This window comes from Thunnus albacares, chromosome 15, assembly GCF_914725855.1.
Source record: "Thunnus albacares chromosome 15, fThuAlb1.1, whole genome shotgun sequence".
Taxonomy (NCBI): Eukaryota; Metazoa; Chordata; class Actinopteri; order Scombriformes; family Scombridae; genus Thunnus; species Thunnus albacares.
The window spans coordinates 10,560,191-10,577,907 of NC_058120.1; the positions used below are offsets into that span (position 1 = coordinate 10,560,191).

At 38.2% G+C, this 17,717-nt stretch overlaps 1 long non-coding RNA gene across 1 annotated transcript; it reads left to right on the forward strand.

The window, feature by feature from the left end:
• The first annotated feature begins 9,796 nt into the window (after positions 1-9,796).
• On the forward strand, positions 9,797-14,615 carry LOC122998650. The gene is made up of 3 exons (XR_006407463.1): positions 9,797-9,987; positions 12,768-12,880; positions 14,140-14,615. It is a non-coding gene; the product is annotated as an uncharacterized LOC122998650 (long non-coding RNA).
• The last annotated feature ends 3,102 nt before the right edge of the window (positions 14,616-17,717 follow it).

The following is a 17,717-nucleotide window of genomic DNA, read 5'->3' on the forward strand; positions in this document are numbered from 1 at the left end:
GCCGCACGAAATCTAAAACAACAAAAAGTCCTCTGACTATGACTCACACTGATCTTTTAGGAGCATTTACGCCATGTGTACTGTAAGTTGGAAGTGACCTGAAGTCAGGTCCTTGGATACACTACGCTATCCAGACATCCTTAATCTCTGTAACAAATAGTTTATTATTATTAATTTTTGCAGCTGCTTTCTTTGGATTCTAACATGGATGCAGAGAGACCCCTTGGTTGGTTTGTCTCAGAGTCAAGACTGAGAATTTGCTCAGTGTCCTTCAACAGTGAGTCAGCAGGCGGACTTCCACCAGAGCGTGTGATCCTTTGGCTGCCAGCCACACTATTTGGGCTACTAAGTCCAAGTTTACAATGACAGCCACTGATACACAGCTTGTTAGAGGAACAGTGCTGCCTCCAAGCGACATGGAAAGTCCAGTCAGCCAGTGTGTGTGTGTCTAAAAGAGAGAGAAAGAGAGAAAGAGAGAAAGAAAGATTGGTCACATACATGGTCTTGTCTTTCATCCAACACTATTGTCTCAAAAAACCCCACAGGGTCATAAAAGCCTCAGCTGTGACTTTTATTAAACAATCTATGAATGCATCAGTCTAAATAGGTACAGTATGTTCCCATCCACCTGTGTTTTGCAGATTTTCACTTAGAGCAATAGCAGAACAGCAGAAGAGTGAATGTTTCATGACGTAAAACCTGGCTGGGGTTCTTTTTCATTTTGAGTATGGTTTTGGTAAAACATGATATATTTGAATTGCTTGGAGAATGGTCCTCATTCATTCTGCTCTTCTGGTGTCTTTAATTATCACTCTCATGAAAATCAGATCGCAGAGGATTCATAGTTTTGGGTAAATTGAAGTTTGGTTTTAATTACACGATTTCTGTCAGAGACATATGTCAGAAAATACATTTCTTGTAGATGGGCTTATTATACTGTCGAGGGGATGTGTGTAACTGCAGTGTCCCTTGGTTTCATTAATAAAAACACATCAGATTTTCAGATCGATCAGAAAATACAAATTCATAAATCACTAAAAAAGAGAGAAAATGCAAATGCCATCTCAGGTGGGAAGCATGTCCTCTTGAATATATGCCCATAAAGGTAGATAATGGAAAACACTGATTCAAATATTATTTTGCAGAAATTTCAGAAATTCACTTAAACCTGCATTGGAGGTATTATGGGGATAAAGTGACAAGAGAGGAAGATGAAAGTTGTATAAAATTATCTTCAAAATGAGCCTACCCACAGCAGCTTTAGCTTTCCCTACTGCTCTCTTTATTAGTGTATGGGTCTAATGTGCTACATCTGTAATCATTCATCCCGAAAAAGTAGTGCTGTATAAATGTGTGACATACAAGTGTTGGCCTGGTTTGTTGATCAGTAGTTTTTGTTGGAAAAGTAAGTGTTTTTGGAAAGTATAAAGTAAGACTGAAATCTCTCCAGTGCACTGTTAATTCAGCTAAATCAAATAAAAATGATTTCCAACTGCAGATTGAGAATACTGAATTGTGCCTTTCTTCAACCTGCAGTGCAGAACTTTTCCATATAAATGAATGTCTGTTACATTCAAGCCCTTGCCAAATGAGTTCACACAAAGCTGATTAAGCCTATCACCGCCAGGTAAATCTCTTTGTATTTCACAGTATACCGGAGTTTTTAATCTGATGTCGGGTTTGACATTCCCTCGTTGGCTGGATGAATGCATACTGCACATGCTCTATGGGCAGAGCATGTTCACTAGAGACTTCCACCAGCTGAGCAGCTAATTTCCAGTTAGCCCTCTGCTAACTTGAATTGAGATAACATATTTTGATTGTGTGGCTCTTCCAGACTTTCCAAATGTTATCAGACTAAATGGATCTAATTATGATAGTGAAATGAGTCATTTCGTGGGAGGTTGTGTGACTCAAAACAATTTATCCACCATTTTACAGCCGCAACAGTAGCGATGGACTAGGCTACAGCCTATGACGTAAGCATGTGTCAACAGTGTTTTTGTAATTACTCTCACTACCCAAAGGGGGAGACAAAAGTCCTGTACCCCACCTTTAATATTAACCCAATTCATACTTAAGAAGATTAGGTTTTGTAGTTAAAATAAAGCAGAAAATATAGGCCTTAAATGACTCCCCACTTGGACACTCTTGATATTACAAGGTTTACACTGTTAAAGTGTACACAACTATAAATGATGGAAAGAATTGTTATGGGTTACACTTTGCAAAACAGTCCAAAAAATGGTGAGTAGTTACTAAGGAACAATAGAGGAGCAAATTTGTGAATCCTCTTGTCTCTGGTTTGTTATTAAGGATATAATTGTGAATTCCCCAGTATAAACTTAGTGGATTCTAGTCGCTAGTTGTTTTTTTTTTTGGTATGAAGCACCATTTTACTTGGGGGGGGATACAAAAAGGGTAAGTAATAGTAAGATAATAATGACTTCTTTGTATCTTCTCAGTATAATGTACCACTTTATTCGAGGGTGCACAAAAACAATAACTAAACTTAAGTAATCAGTAATGAATGAGTTGTTGCTCGTGTTGTGCAGTTCAGTGGCTGATTCAGAGTTAATCAGGAATGACTCATGAAGAAAGTGGACAGTGTGTGGATTCACATGTATCTATGGGCAATTCATTACATAATGATGAATTAGTATAATATCTCCCAGTCTGTTCTTCACTTATTAATAATTATCTACTATATAGTCCTTGAGTCGGAGTTATTCAGGAACTACCTGTTACTGATTTGTCAAATATCAAACCATTCCTGATTTCTTCCACACTCACTCCTTAGTTAATACTCACAATTTTGTATTGTTTGCACTGTTACTTTATTATATTTTTTTTAAAAAGTTCACCTGAGAGAAAGGAAAGTCCAAGCTAGGAAAAACAGTCACTTAGCCAATTAATTACCCATCATGCAGGCCACAGAAGTGGCACTAATGGTGCTTCTAGGAACCTTTTTTCTTTTACATTTAATAGGATGCTTTGTCAAATGTAATGTCTGCTCTGTATTAAACGAGGTGGCTGTGAAAAGTCTGCTTTGGCGCTCTGCAGAGGTTTTACACCTTAAAGTTGTTATTGATTTATTTATTCATGGGCTGAAAGTCTGCCATGCCTGCTGTGAAGTATGTACAGAAAATGAAATCCTTGTCTGTGCAGTCAGGCACTGTCTGCTTCAATTAGAAATGTTCAAACCATAGCCGGAACTTTTTCCACTGTTTGCTCTTCATCCACTCACATTTTCCATCTGCTATGAAAGTTTAAGTCCCAGAGAGCAGGGAGCAGGGAGTTCTTTCTTTTGCTCTTTATTTAGGTAGAAGGAAAAAAGGCTAGGCAATCTGTCAGTTGATATAATGATGCTGTATTCATTTTTGAATCCTACATATCAACCTGAATGTTAGAACTCATTAATATCAAAACTCTGAAATGGCCCGACGCTTGATTAGCTTTTGACACTATTCTAGGTTGTGAGTTCTTGCTGGAATTCATCATAAAGTTAGGAAGTTTGAAGGTCTTTCTGTTACTTACAGAAAACTGTGATTTTTCTTGGCCCAAATTTGCATATATCCTTACAAAGCACAGCTGTGCAGCTCACGTTTTTATAGCATTTGTCCCCTCTTTCCACCCTCTTATAACATCTCCTTAGTGCTCATTTATAGATGCCTTGTAATTACCATCTATCACATTATGCATCAGAAGAAATCATGAATCACTGGAAACTGTTAAGACTTGTGTCATTTTCCAAAACCATTTTTGGGAAACCAGAAATAGCAGAAGAGTGAATTTTTCTTTGGCTTCGATCTTACATCATGATGTCAAACCGGGCCGGGAAACTTGTATCATATTGGGTCTGGTTTCGGTAAAGCATGGTACCAAATGAACCATGGGGAGAATGGCCATTATTTATTCTGCTCTTTTGGTTCCTTTAACTATCACTCTCATATGGATCACACACATTGCAGACAGATTTTTATATATCCCGTGCTTGGTTTAGTTGTGTTTAGGGCTAATTTAAGTTTGGGTTTAATTACATGATATTTGTCAGAGACATTATGCCAAAGGATACTGGATCATTTGTTGCATAAATAGTCATATACTTTAATTGACAGAATAAAGATACGAGAGATTAATACTTTCAAGACCACACAGGTAAAAGAAGCATGTAGAAGGTAGGGACAAAAGAGAAGTGTGGTTTTGTGTAGCCTTCATGCTGTTACAGATTTTATTGGTAAGGGTTCGATGTACTGTTTGACCCGTGCAGTAGATGATTAATGCTGTACTTAGAGGTCTGGGAACATAGCAGTGATGCAAAAGAAGAGAGACTGTGAACTTTCCTGTGGGTATTTACATGGAAACCAATTCCTGTTGCATGCAATGGCCCTGGACATTTGGGGTTTGTCTTTGATGGAAAATTAAAAGGCTCACCCCAGCATTACACCATAAACTATGGGGGTACAATACCCACACTCCCAGAATCACTGCCAGGAATCAGGATTATGTTTTTTTTTGTTTCAGACCATAATGCTCTGCTATTCTCCTTCCCAAATTAGTTGAAGCAACATTGAACAGAGGGTGAAAGATCACATTGTTCCAAGCCAATACCATTCAATGGTTTCACACAGAAGCAAGAGACAACCAGAATTTTTTCCTAATTACGCTAAACTTCTTTTTGAGGGATGACGCAGGCGGGGGATTGAGGTTGCTCTCTGAGCAGATCTGGCACTCCAATAACCTTTCACAGGAAACAGGAAAAGGAAAAAGAAACAGGGAAAAAGGACCGCCTCCAAGATAGTAATAGATCCAAGGCTCAACTCAACTGCTTGCATGCATTATATTTCCTAAATGAAACAGATAGCACCTGTATAATTGGTCCTTTTATACAATTAGTCTTGTTTAAGTTCGTACTGATATCACTCAACACAAAGACTTGGCAATAGGTTATCTGAGTCCATGACAGGCTGAGTTCATGAGATTAGAATTGGTTAAACGATCTTCATGCTGTAGCTAATATTTTGGACGTAATATGAAGCCGCAAATCTTTATTAACACAAAACTGTAAATGTCTTTAAAGTCAAACTGAAATTTGAATATAAAATACTTTTTGAGTAAGGAAATATAAACTAAAATGATGCAGCTATTGTGCACATTTTTCAGCATTTGCTAGAAGATGCACTGTCAACTTTCGTGGTTTGGAGCACCTAATAGTCATATATAGCCTATGAATGTTGATACAAGATATCTTTTTTCCCTTTTTTAACAGGAACACATATTCATGCTTATGTTCCATTAGGGATACAAGGCATCTGTCCCTTTACAGTGTTCAACATTTGGAAGGAACCTTCATGCTGGCAAGTTTGTATTCCACTTGGAAAGTGGAAGCTAGAAAGCTGGCTAACTAGCTAACTAGCTTCCATTCAGAAAGTTGAAACTAGTTAGTTTAGCTTGCTAACATTGTCACTGATTCCCACTGACTATACTTTTCGTTCATGTTATTTCAACGCCTGCTGAGCTCAGCTGTTCACTCAGTGCTGTGTTCTTCCCAAATTATATAAATTATATATTCTCTCTTTCATGGGTCCAGCTTGGTCGTGATGGCAAATGATATTATATATAATTAAAATATAATTATTATTATATAATATAAAAGTGCATTTTAACAATTCAGGTCACAGAGTTCCTTTCAACATGACATATCAACCACTTGGGGCAGCAAACATACCTTGAATAGCTACTCTGTCAGAAATGCAACAGAGGAAGCGTGAGGCAAATATTTATTTGTTGCATGCATCTTGCATCCCATTATTTTAGTAAAGAAGACTTAAGAAGATCAGCAGAAGTCAACAATGTCATCCAGCACCGTAATACTGAACTCATGCTTGAATTACACCATCACGGGGCTTTTGTTTTCCATATCACGTCCAATACTGGTATGTGCTATTTTCTGTGAATCCCATGTGTGTCGGTACTGCAATTTAACCACAACAGGAAAGGCGGACTCCACCAATAACAGTTAAAACAATGTCATAGAGAAGCAATTACAGGATGCAAGTACATTGAATGGCTATTGCTAAAAAATGCCAGCCATAAACACTATCAGAATAAGAATTTGATTTTATTTTTAAAAATCCTTAAGGAACAGTACAAATGGATATTAATATCAACCAACCATCAAATCTACTTAGTCCCTATAATTTGAGAGTGGGAACTGGATTAAATTGGTCTTCAACATCCTATCAACTTAGCATAAACATTATTACTGCCACTACTTTATAACCTCAATAATAATGGGAAACCGACACAGGAGTAAGATGATTTGTAGGTGGAGAGGAGTCCGTTAAGTGAACTGTTTTATTTTATGTGACTAGGAATACGTGCATGGCTGCCTTGTATTTTTCGAAGAATTAGTACATTTTTGCCCTAGGTTACATTTGTGTTGAGTTATTCAAGTCATTTCGGCAGGCTGCACTTTTAAACAATAGGAAAATCTGTCACGAATGCAATTACAGGCCATTTTGGCTGTAGTTAACAATGAGAGCCATTACACCTAGGACAGAGGAATCCCTGGTGTTCTGGCTCCAACACAGTGAATGAGAAGCATGACCAATCCTCTTTTCTCTCTAAACACTGTCTGCCCATTAACCACAACCACAAAAGTGCCACTCAGCAATATGTGAGCCTCAGGGCAGTTGTAGCTCGTATTCAGGGTTTAATGGTTATGGTGGCCACAGAAGTTACCCAACTCAACAAAGAACACCCCTTGCTGTGTTGGTGGTCTGAGCCCAATTCTTCATTGACCTTTTCACACTCTTACCTTGTTACATACACAGTTTGAAGTCATCATCTTACATTACTAAAACTAAAAGAATTTCCAAAAGACTTGGAAATCTGAGGTCCTGTAATAACAAAGAAACTTGGATGAAACACAGCAGGCTCAACAGCATGACAACCATGATATTATAGGTTTTGCAGAAGTGTCGGCACCTCATTGCGCTTGCATTTTGTGACACAGATAAGGAGTTTGCACTCACTGTCATGAGCTCTGGTATCAGAGTTATCTCCTCAGTGTGTACATGGCCTAAACGTAACAGGCAGTAAACTCTAATACCATCTCCTGTTATCGCAATTTGGAGGAGTGCTGTAATTGTAATTGTGGTTTACATGCTTGAACAGCCTAAATGACCAAATGTTTCATCTGCTCAGAGGCTGCAGGAGCAGTGTTAAAGCATCAGAGGCTGATTATTGTATCCGTCCCTTCATGACATCATGTGTACGTTCAGAGTGTGGTTAGTAGTCTGCTGGCTCTCAGTCAGCTACAGTGTCGGGGAATGCTTCTCATTATCCCGCGTAAATAGCACATCCTGACTCACTCTTTAATTTAACATTAGGAAGGAGCTTGTAATGCTGAAAATAGCACAGACTGGTCTAATTTCTGTTTAAGTCAAGGGCAAACACTACCAGCTTCCTTGCCCTGAGTTGTGGTTAGAGGAATGTCTAGTCTTGATTTCTTAATTGAGTTTTACACAGTGTGGTCTTTGAAGGTTATCTTAGCATCTGTTGTGCTGAATCTGTGCTAAATGTTTTGTTGTGAGCTCAATGGGAAATAGATGTCGAAGTCAAAATACACTCCCGGAACAGTTACTGTGTTTGCCTTACGGGAAATAGCTTTGGGATTAAGTATTGTCATATTTTTGGTGAACCCTCTTACTCCACTGTCTCCACTGCTTTTACTTAAAATTTGTGCTTCCCTACATTTCCCAGAACTTACTTCTGACAAAAGTGAAACAAGTAACAATGCTTGTTTTCATTTATTTTCTTACTAGGGGATATGCCCCCTACTCATTTCAGTGTTGGGATTTCTCCCTTTCTCCTTAGCTAATTCTTGGTGCTTTTTTAGAGGAGGCTTGATTCTGAAACACTGGCACCAGAAAACTCAACATTTACAATATTAATTAATTAATTCATACATTCATTGCCTTATCTATGACATGGTGTGTCCTTGAAGGCTAGGTGTTGTCAGCCACAAAGTAGAAACAGTTCTAGGCTCACGATGGAGACACCGCAGTTTCCGGTACAGCACAGTGTCCAATAGTGGTGTTAAGTGATTATTATTGATGTTAAATGCTGTACAAATACTAATTATGGTCCATTTACTACTTAATGTACAATAGTAAACTATCAGCAACAGTCTGACAGCACTGTGGAAAGACAGAAACTGGCCTAAATCCCTAGAGCTCTAGGAAAAATGAACAGGATATGGCTTCTAAACTCGATCTTTAAAATGAAAAGACTAAATAAATACAGTAGTAACATGAAGAAGATGATTAATGAGACCTGTCATAGTTTGTGTTAAAGCTAAAGGATGATTTCAATTAGTGCAGGTGACAGCTTTCTCTGGTGACCTAATATCAGGGTTTAAGGACTCATGGGAATATGTCTCATAACATACAGTACTTTGCTTTATGTGAAAAACAAATGCAGCTTGCACTAGGAAGATGATTAATATGCACTCTAACTGTACTGAAAATTCCTTTGTAAACATAGCAAAATGCCTGTCATATATTATATGACATGTAAATACTTTAACACATGGATGTTTAAAGGAATACATTTCATGGGTCATCATTGTGTATTAACATTTACTCCACTTTGGTCAACTTTCTGTGTTATGGTGCACAGCCTTGTAAAGCTTCATATTCCACTGATTCATTGACTCCAAACAATGCTTTTGTTTCCTGGAACTTGGTTTTATGGATGGAAATTGTTTCATAAAAAAAAGAAATGAGAACTTGTAAGCAGTGAGTTATTTCTGTGTTGTCTGGTGTTAACTTTATGATTGCAACCATGACTGAAATTATATAAACATTTTCCTTCATGTATTTGATTGAAAACCGCACAGCTGTAAAAAGCAACTTAATTTCAATTGTGGTGCAACATTGTGTAAAATTTGTTACTTTGTGGGCATAGTTTGGCACAACTTTAGAAATTAAATTAAAAATGTTAAGTTAAATTTAATTAATTAAATTTAATTAAATTGTTGGCGCTTTTGTATATTTGCCATGTATGTGATTTGTAATATATGTGATATCTATCTATCTATTTTACTACTGTGGACCATGATGTGAAAAATACATTGGCTGATTCATTGATTACAAACAATAAATACATAACAATATCATGTCATGTCATGAATCAAAACCTATGAATAAAATCTATCAGATGTTCATACAGTAACAAAGAAGGGTTTCCAGGATAAAGATGCTCAGACTTCTTATAAGTGTTCTGTAAGCAAAGCAGCAGTAAAACTAAAGGTGTCTTTTGTTGGCCTTGCACTGTTGTCCTTTTAAATGAACCACAAAACCACACTTTCCATGGTGTCGAACTCCCAGACAGCCATTTCTGCCACTACTGGGCCCCACTACCTGTAGAGGAAGGATCTGAGGGCCGTCTGGGATCGTGACTCATAATGTCCACAGCTGAGATGCCTTCCACACACATTCATAGCTGGGCTGTTAAATCATTATGCACATGCTTTACAGCACCTACAGTAGTGCATGACTTCAAAGCTGAATTTAGTTTATTCAGTTTATACATGCATAATATATAGATATGAAGACATCATCATGTACAGCAACATCAATATTCTGCAAGCTTCTTGAAGCTACTATAAATTTCAAAAGCAATCTTTGTTGGCATATAACAATGTCCTAAAATTTAAACTGTATTTGTACTTTTGTCTTTTTACTAGAGGAAACACAAACTACAGTTTTTATGATACTTATCTCCCACACAGTCAATACACTGCTGATACCAGGAGTGGAAATTTGGAAATACTTATCCATTGAATCCATCCTGAATGTTAGATGAGAAGATTGATACATTTCTCATAATTGTTTGCTAAATATAACACTATAGCCTGCAGCCTATTAGCTTAGTATAAAGACTGGAAAGAAGGGGAAGCTAGCCTGGCTCTGACTGAAGGTAACAAAATCTGCCTACCAGCACCTCTAAAGCTCACCAATTAACACATTATGGTTTGCTTAATCCATATAAAAAGTGTGAACAAGAAACTAAACTAGCTGTTAAACTAGTCATTTAAAATTCTGTTAGCTCAGGAAAATTACTAACTCCTAGATGACGTGGTATTAGTTTGAAGTCCAACTGAGATTAAATTGCATTTTTTACTGTCTACTACAGCATACATACTGTATCTGCTCTGTAAATTGCTTGTGCTGTGAACTAAGAAAGAGAAATGTGTATTTTTGAATTCTTTGGTCTCATGATGGTGCCCCCTGTTTGTATTAATTTGATGAAATACCGTTTTGTAATCCTCTTACGTAGATTTAGACTTTATTTTGATACAGCAAATCAAATCTAGCATGAAGCAAAAACATGGTGTTCTATCATAGGCAGAGCAGATGGTCACACTGAGCCTGATAGCATCTGGCTACACAACGCAAAAGCCACAGACCCTGAACAACAACCCACGTTAGCTTTCCTGCTAAAGTCTCTTATCTAACTTACAAACATGAATACATGTCTTGTCCTGCATCTTAGCTTGTTGAACAAGCCTCCAAACAAAACATTCACCAGGGAAAAGTGCACAGCTAATGTCAGTTAGCATGCTAGATAACTAATTAGCTGCTCAGGTGCAGCACATTAAACAGCATGTAAACATACCTGCAAATGTCCCTTTACTCAAGTTAGATGTTCGTTTGGTCATTGCTTTCAAAATCTATACACTGTCTATCCATGACTTCCCTACTTTCCTAAGGTAACACCGGTAGCATGTCAGCTAATGTCAATCAAACAAGACACAGAGACGCTCCTCCAGCCAGCTGAGACAAAAAGGAGCATTTTTGATATTTCCAAAAATACCTTTTTTCGTAATTCGAATAATACAAAACAATCACCAATATATTTTAAAAAAACATGTTGACATTATTTTTGACTGCAAAGAGTGATGAATAAATGTGATTTAAGTAGGACTTTAACCATTGCCTGATATCAGACAGAATTGTCAACTCGTTACACTCTGTTTCCATCTTTGGTCTGACATTGCCTCCACTCTAACCGATTTCCGTAGGGGAAGGGGATGCGATTTGATCATCACTAAACGCTCTGGCTGGTAGTGATGTGATGGGCGAGGTACTGCAAGTTGGGTGGTTTTGGCTCATCTGTTTTCAACATGGCAGCTGGGTCACAAACTTTCTCATATTACAGCTGAACAGTACACTGACAACACTTGACAACAGCTTGACAACAGCATTTGCCCCACCCATGGTACTGATTGGCTTATCGTTAACCCCCTCCCCCTCCATGGTGTTCATTGGATTGATCGCTTTTTGAACCGAGAAACCACTGTTTCTAAGTTTATTATGATGCCAAACCAACATAATCAGTCAGTTCGACTGAGTGGAGTGGGCGAATTCAAAAGTCTGGATGCAGGCAACTTTAACCAAACAAATGCTTTAAAATGAATGTGTATTTGAATATAATGATATTGGCAGGCAGAACACCGCACTGAGTTTAAATAAACAGCTCCAGCTGTGAATCACTTTTGTTCACCATAATATTTGCAGCATAGTTAATAATGTATGTTATTGCTGTTTATGTGTATTAAGAGAGTCCTTCAAAGTGCCAGTCAAAACTCGCTCAAGTCATGCAGACACACTTCAAATGTGAGATAGTTCTCTTTGCATTAACTTGCTTTCAGTGTATCTAAACTTACAATGTCTCACAGCGTCTGCTTTCTCTAATATCAAGCATTGTTCTGTGATTTTTACTGAAAGAACAATGGATATTCAGTCCAGTCATTAAGTGGCATTTGGTGATACACTTTATCATGAGATGCTTTTATGAAAAACAATATTGGGGAAGAAGTTGTGAGGGCTTTTTCACAGTTAAGCGTTCTTCTGGTAGTTCACTGTTGCAGCTGTTACAGTATGAGCAATGGGTGTTTCTCTTATTTTTCAATAAATAATGCAGAGAAGGCAAGAAAAGTGGGACAATGTAAGAAGCAAGAGCCATCAAATACAGCTGCTGGGAGGTTACAGAATGATCACATGAGCCAATAAACTTTTTCTACAGTGCCGACAAGAGATTTGACACAGATCTGCTTTTAGTCAGGATTTTCAGAGCATATCACTAAGAAAAAAGGGCAAAAAAAGAGTTCGTACATAGTTTATCTTTCAGATTCTTCTCACTTTTGGCCAGCTGTGATAGTCGTAAAGTAAGAAATCAACTTTTGGATTAAAAAGTGGATAAACCATGGCACCCAAACACTTTAGGGAGGGGGGACAGTAGAGGAGTAAATGAAAATCAAATGGAAGAGGGCAGTAGAGGAGCAGCCATCTTGTGAGAGGAAGCTTAGATCTCATTGATGTGACTTCAAGAGACATAACATAACTTCATCCATCACTGAACTGTCTGGGGTTCCTGCAGGGACACTATGTCTGCTTGACTCTAAAGTCATGCTGCAATTACTGCATCTTTGTAAACAACACATATTCAAAATACACAGGTTTACATTTCCATAATGTTTGGTAAACCTGAGGGCCTTGAACTCCATAGAAGTGGAAAGAAAAAAAAAACACATGACAGATCTCGCACCAGTGGAAAAAGATCTCTAAGTGTTGCCACATGTCCATGTAGACATCAAGCAACCATCATGTAACAGGAGAATTGCAGACAAGCATAGACAGTTTCTGCTTTGTGGTTTGCCATAAGATTCAGAAATGAAATTACCATTCTGCTTGCAGTGATTGCCAGGCTGGATATTCTGTGTTACAGCCACCGAGGAAACCAGTGAGGGAGACATCAATTCTGACATGATCGTGCACACTGTGTAATGTACCTTCTGCTGTCTCGACACGTGAGCTGTTTGAGGTCTACTTTTTCATTTAATGTTTGGTTCTCTCTTTGAATTGGGATAGATTCAAATACCACTCTGTTACTGAGCACATGTACGTATGTAAAGTGTGATTGTAATACACTAAAAAGGCAGATATGCTTGAAATATGCAAGATGCACAGTATGTCATATCTCACTTTGAAAGTTTGCTTACATAAATAAAGCTATGTTTATGTGTTTTGCTGAGAGCAATACAGTCTTTCTCAGGAGGACCCCACTCACATCCACACAACTAAACACATTCACGCCTGCTCAGTACAACCAAAGTCTGATCTGTTAGCTCTTTTCCCCTAGAGCAAGGTCCTTTACCCCCATCAGCATCAGTGGGGGGTAAAGGGCCTTGCATTCCTTAACATTTCAGCTGCCACTGTTTTCAGACTTTTAAACATGCAGTGATTGGGCCAAGGGGGCTCGTACAATTTCATTTCAAAAGAAGGTGACATATTCGTCATTAATTGGCCCAAAGGACAGCAGGACAGTAATTTGCGAGAGACAAAATAATCCTTGTTGCAAGATCACAATTGCATTTGATTACTGATCCTTTTCTTTCCAGTGATCATCGCCTAAATATACAGTATAATTCTTTACTCATTTGACTGGTTATAGTCACCATTTATCTTCTCTGTGTGCAAATTAGATGGACTCTGGCAAGCAGCACTTTCAAAAACGCTGAATCAGCAGCAGCAGGTGTCAGGAGAGGCCATAATCTTCTGGAGGCTGCAAAGGGGATGTGCGCTTGAACATACTTGTCATTACTCTAACAGTCGCTCACCAACTCATTTGCACATCTCACAACGTGGTCATAAAGCTGTCACTGAATTTTCAAAGACACCCCATCATGCACCTCAGTGGCTTCCAGATTAATGGTATAATTGAAAACATATGCCTCAAGGAGCTCTTATTAATGAGGCGCTTTGACATTTAGATCAGGCAAAAGTTGTGATAGCTAACAAGGGAATAATCTAGCTTTCACTAGTGTCGATAACAAGCTAGTGATTAGAAAAATGGGCATCAGATTTAGAGTGTGTGAGAAGATGCAGTTTAACTCGAGTGAAATGATTCAATGTACGTCATAAAGACGAAGAGCTGTCAGAGTTGATTTGGACAGCTCTCTTCCCCTCAGGCACTGATGTACAATAACAGTGCTAATACTCGTATACTGATGTCATGATGGTATCATTGCTACTGACCCGTTTTCTCTCTCTGATCACCTCTGGTCAGGTTTGGACTTTGAGTGTTTTTACAGCATAACTGGACACAGACTCTCCACTAAGATCTATCAGCGGGGGATGAATAAAAGTCTGCCTGGGCCACATCCATCGGAGGAAGACTCCAGATTACGGCTGTTGCCAGCAGGCTAATTCACAACACATGTGTTTGAGAGTTGAGAGGAGGAAGCCTGCGAGCTGGAGAGACATAGACTAATGTGGCTACTGCATTTAATCCTGCTTTATTAAGTGAAGATTAAACGTTCTTTAAAATGTTACCACAAGTCAAGCATCCTGATTGAATGGCATGTGTGACACCGCGAGTTCACGCGAAGCTGGCTTCCATCACCACACACTCATCCTTCCTTTTGTCTTCATTACTTGTCATTTATCTTTCCAGTGTATTCACATAAAGCAGAAATATCCAAAAATGTCTGTATTTTTTATCCCCTCTTGAGACCTGTTTAAAGTTACAACTATTCTCATTATTAAAACCATAACTCCACTATGTGTTGTCTGAAGTCAGCTTCTTTTCAACAATGACATCATCCTGCAGACACTATACACCATGTTACCAACAGCTGTCGCTATTAGCGATAGTCATCGCAGCTATAACAATTACAGATGAATTATGTAGCTGCAGAGGCAATTATGATTTCATTTACCTCTGTTTGTCCATAAGTCACTGATAATCCTTCAGCATTAGAAGAGAGATGTGCCCTGGCCGCAGCTGACAGTCTGTATTACCGCCTGACTGCTGCTGACTGTAAGTATGCTAATCTGTCCAACAGGGTGGTCACGACGAAGGGCTTCATGCAGCACTCTTCCTTCACAGATTAACTGAAGTTGCACAGTTTATCCAGTGGAGTGAATGGAATAATAAGGTACTGTTGTTTATTTTACATTGTTACAGTAGTGTTAGTGGCTCTTTTCTTCTCTTGTTCTGGATGAACAAGGGGTGGACGAAATAAAAAAAAACAACACACAAATATACATATAGTCCTACAATTAATACCAGTTTGGTGAAGTTTATTATGTTCAGATTTTGTTGTGACTTGCACCCATACTAAAAGCAGAAACTACCTTAAACCACACAAAGTGAATGAGCTTTGTTAGACAGTCACCATGTTTGAGTTTTGAGGCAATGTGAGGCAATTTACAGTAAAAGAGGTTAAGTACAGTAAAAGAAGGCAGATAGTTGCTGCCTGAATTGATGTGGCTCAAACTGCAAAATGGAAAAGTCTCATGACTACATATGCCAAACACATGCACAAGTACACCCTTGCTTACATTGACACTAAACAGACACTAAACCAACTATAGCTGCAAAAAACATCAAGCTGAATCAACATCTAAACAAAAACCAGCATCACAAGCTTCACCAAACTGGTATTTACTGCATAGCTGGTGTATTAAACTTAAGGTATATTTCTTTTTATGTCCAACTCCTATATTTTGTGAATAGCGAAGTTATTTAGCCAAGGTTTCTCTTGATATATAATGAAGTGACAAGAGGAAATACTACATGATTTTATTAAGGTTTTTGTTTGTTGAAAAGTAAAGCAATCTTGGTGAAGGGTGGTTCAATCTATGTTTTGCTTTCACCAAATTCAATCTCAGGGTCCCCAGGTCAAATCTGTGGCAGCAAGTTGCAAGGGTGTAATTCCTTTCATTGCTGTTTTCCAGTTTTTCATATTTCTATTGGGGGCACTCAAGTTGGAAAATTTCAACTTCTTTTGCCCATAAGACAGATTTTCCATGAGGAAGGTAGATTTCTCCTGGAGAACACCATGTATTGCCATGTATACGGGTAACTGGGTTTCTAATCAGTCTGCATGTGCACAACAAGCACTGCAGAGAGGGAAAGTGGAGCGGCTGGTTGAAAGGAGAGATATAAGAACAATGTGTCCTTGTATTTCAATTGATTCCATCCAAAGTCTGTCTGAAACTGAAACTAACACAAAGTAGCCTACTGTGGAAGTCTAAATGAGTGGGTTTCCGCTGCTGAACATTTGACTATTTGTTAAATTTAATACAAAACATCAGACTTGAACATGGGAGATTGCTATTTGTTTCCCATTTCCAGCCACAAATCAATATTGTTTTTGTTTTTAAAACAATGACAAATGAGGATTTGCTCGATCTATTGTTACATCAAACTGCAGCCACCATATAACTCTAATGGTTCTCAAAATAAAACGTTCAACATACTGGATTTGAAATGAAAAATCTGATTTGAATTTCTCAGACGAAACAATGAAGGGATTTTAAGGCTATCAGCAAACCAGCTACACCTATCTTTGATCGTCAGCAATCACCAGCTGTGGTTTGCAGTAATTCTGTGTGCAGTTTTGAAACTATGCTGCAGTTTGATCATTGCAGGATCAGAGCGCTAACATCCTCACACAAAACCGCAGGCTCAAACACATATTACGTTTTAATTTTTGGCATTTACCTGCCTTTCTTTTCCATCCATCCATCCATTTTCATTTACTGCATATCCTCTAGACGTTCGTGGGGGAGCTGGAGCCGATCTCAGCTAACATTGGGCGAGAGGCTGGGTACACTCTGGACAGGTCACCAGTCAATCACAGGGCTGACATACAGAGACAGACAACCATTTGCACTCACATTTGGGCTTTTTTTCATAATTTTCTGCACCACAGAGGATTGAATTTTGTTATTTAGGGAAAGATTGTCTGGGAATATCTGTAGCAGAAAACCATAGTCCACCACAGTGTGGTAGATTTAATAATATTGTCCTCTTATACTCTGTTTTTTGTTCCTGGCCCATTGTTGTAAGCAAAAAAAATACACACAAACAATCTTTGATGTTGGGCCTGACATTACACTGACCGTGAAATACTGAGCTAACCACTATACCCCTTTGGAGAATCAATTCCTTCACTTTTAATCATCTTTGAGAAAGAGGAATGTAAGACACTGGATATTTTTAATGACATTTCTGTGCAACACTCTTTGGTTATGCTATTTGAAGGCTGTCAGCTCATGGAGCATAATGTTAAAATCAAAGTTCATTAGCTGCTTGGCTCAGGTTGTTTTGTGCCAGTTATGAGGTCATGTACAAAGAATTATGCAGATGATAAACAGACTGGAAACAAAATATACTCAAGGAACAAATCAACACAGCAACCACATTAGCAGCAAATGAGCTGCAGATTTTTGGAGAAGTTATGCAGGTATTTGATAAGATTGATCTGCTGTTTCACTAAAAAAATGCTTAATGTGTGTGAATGGAAACTGCATGATTGTTCTGTTCTTGTTAAAGGGATGGAAGAAAAAAGTGGGGTGCCATAATGAACAATTAGGTAATTACTTTGCCTGGACTGTTGTTTTGGGTAATTTGTAATAGATGCACTTTGCACATTTCCATTTGATTTCAGACATTAAAATTATAGAGTAAATACACCCAGGATAATAATCTTGCTTGTGCTGCCAACTGGTGGAGGCTACATGCTCTTTGCACGCTCTGTGCAGTACAGTGGACTATTAGCAGTGTTGCTAGATGTATGATAATTATCTTACTTGTATGATAATTTTGCTCTCTGCATGATGTACAATCACAATAAT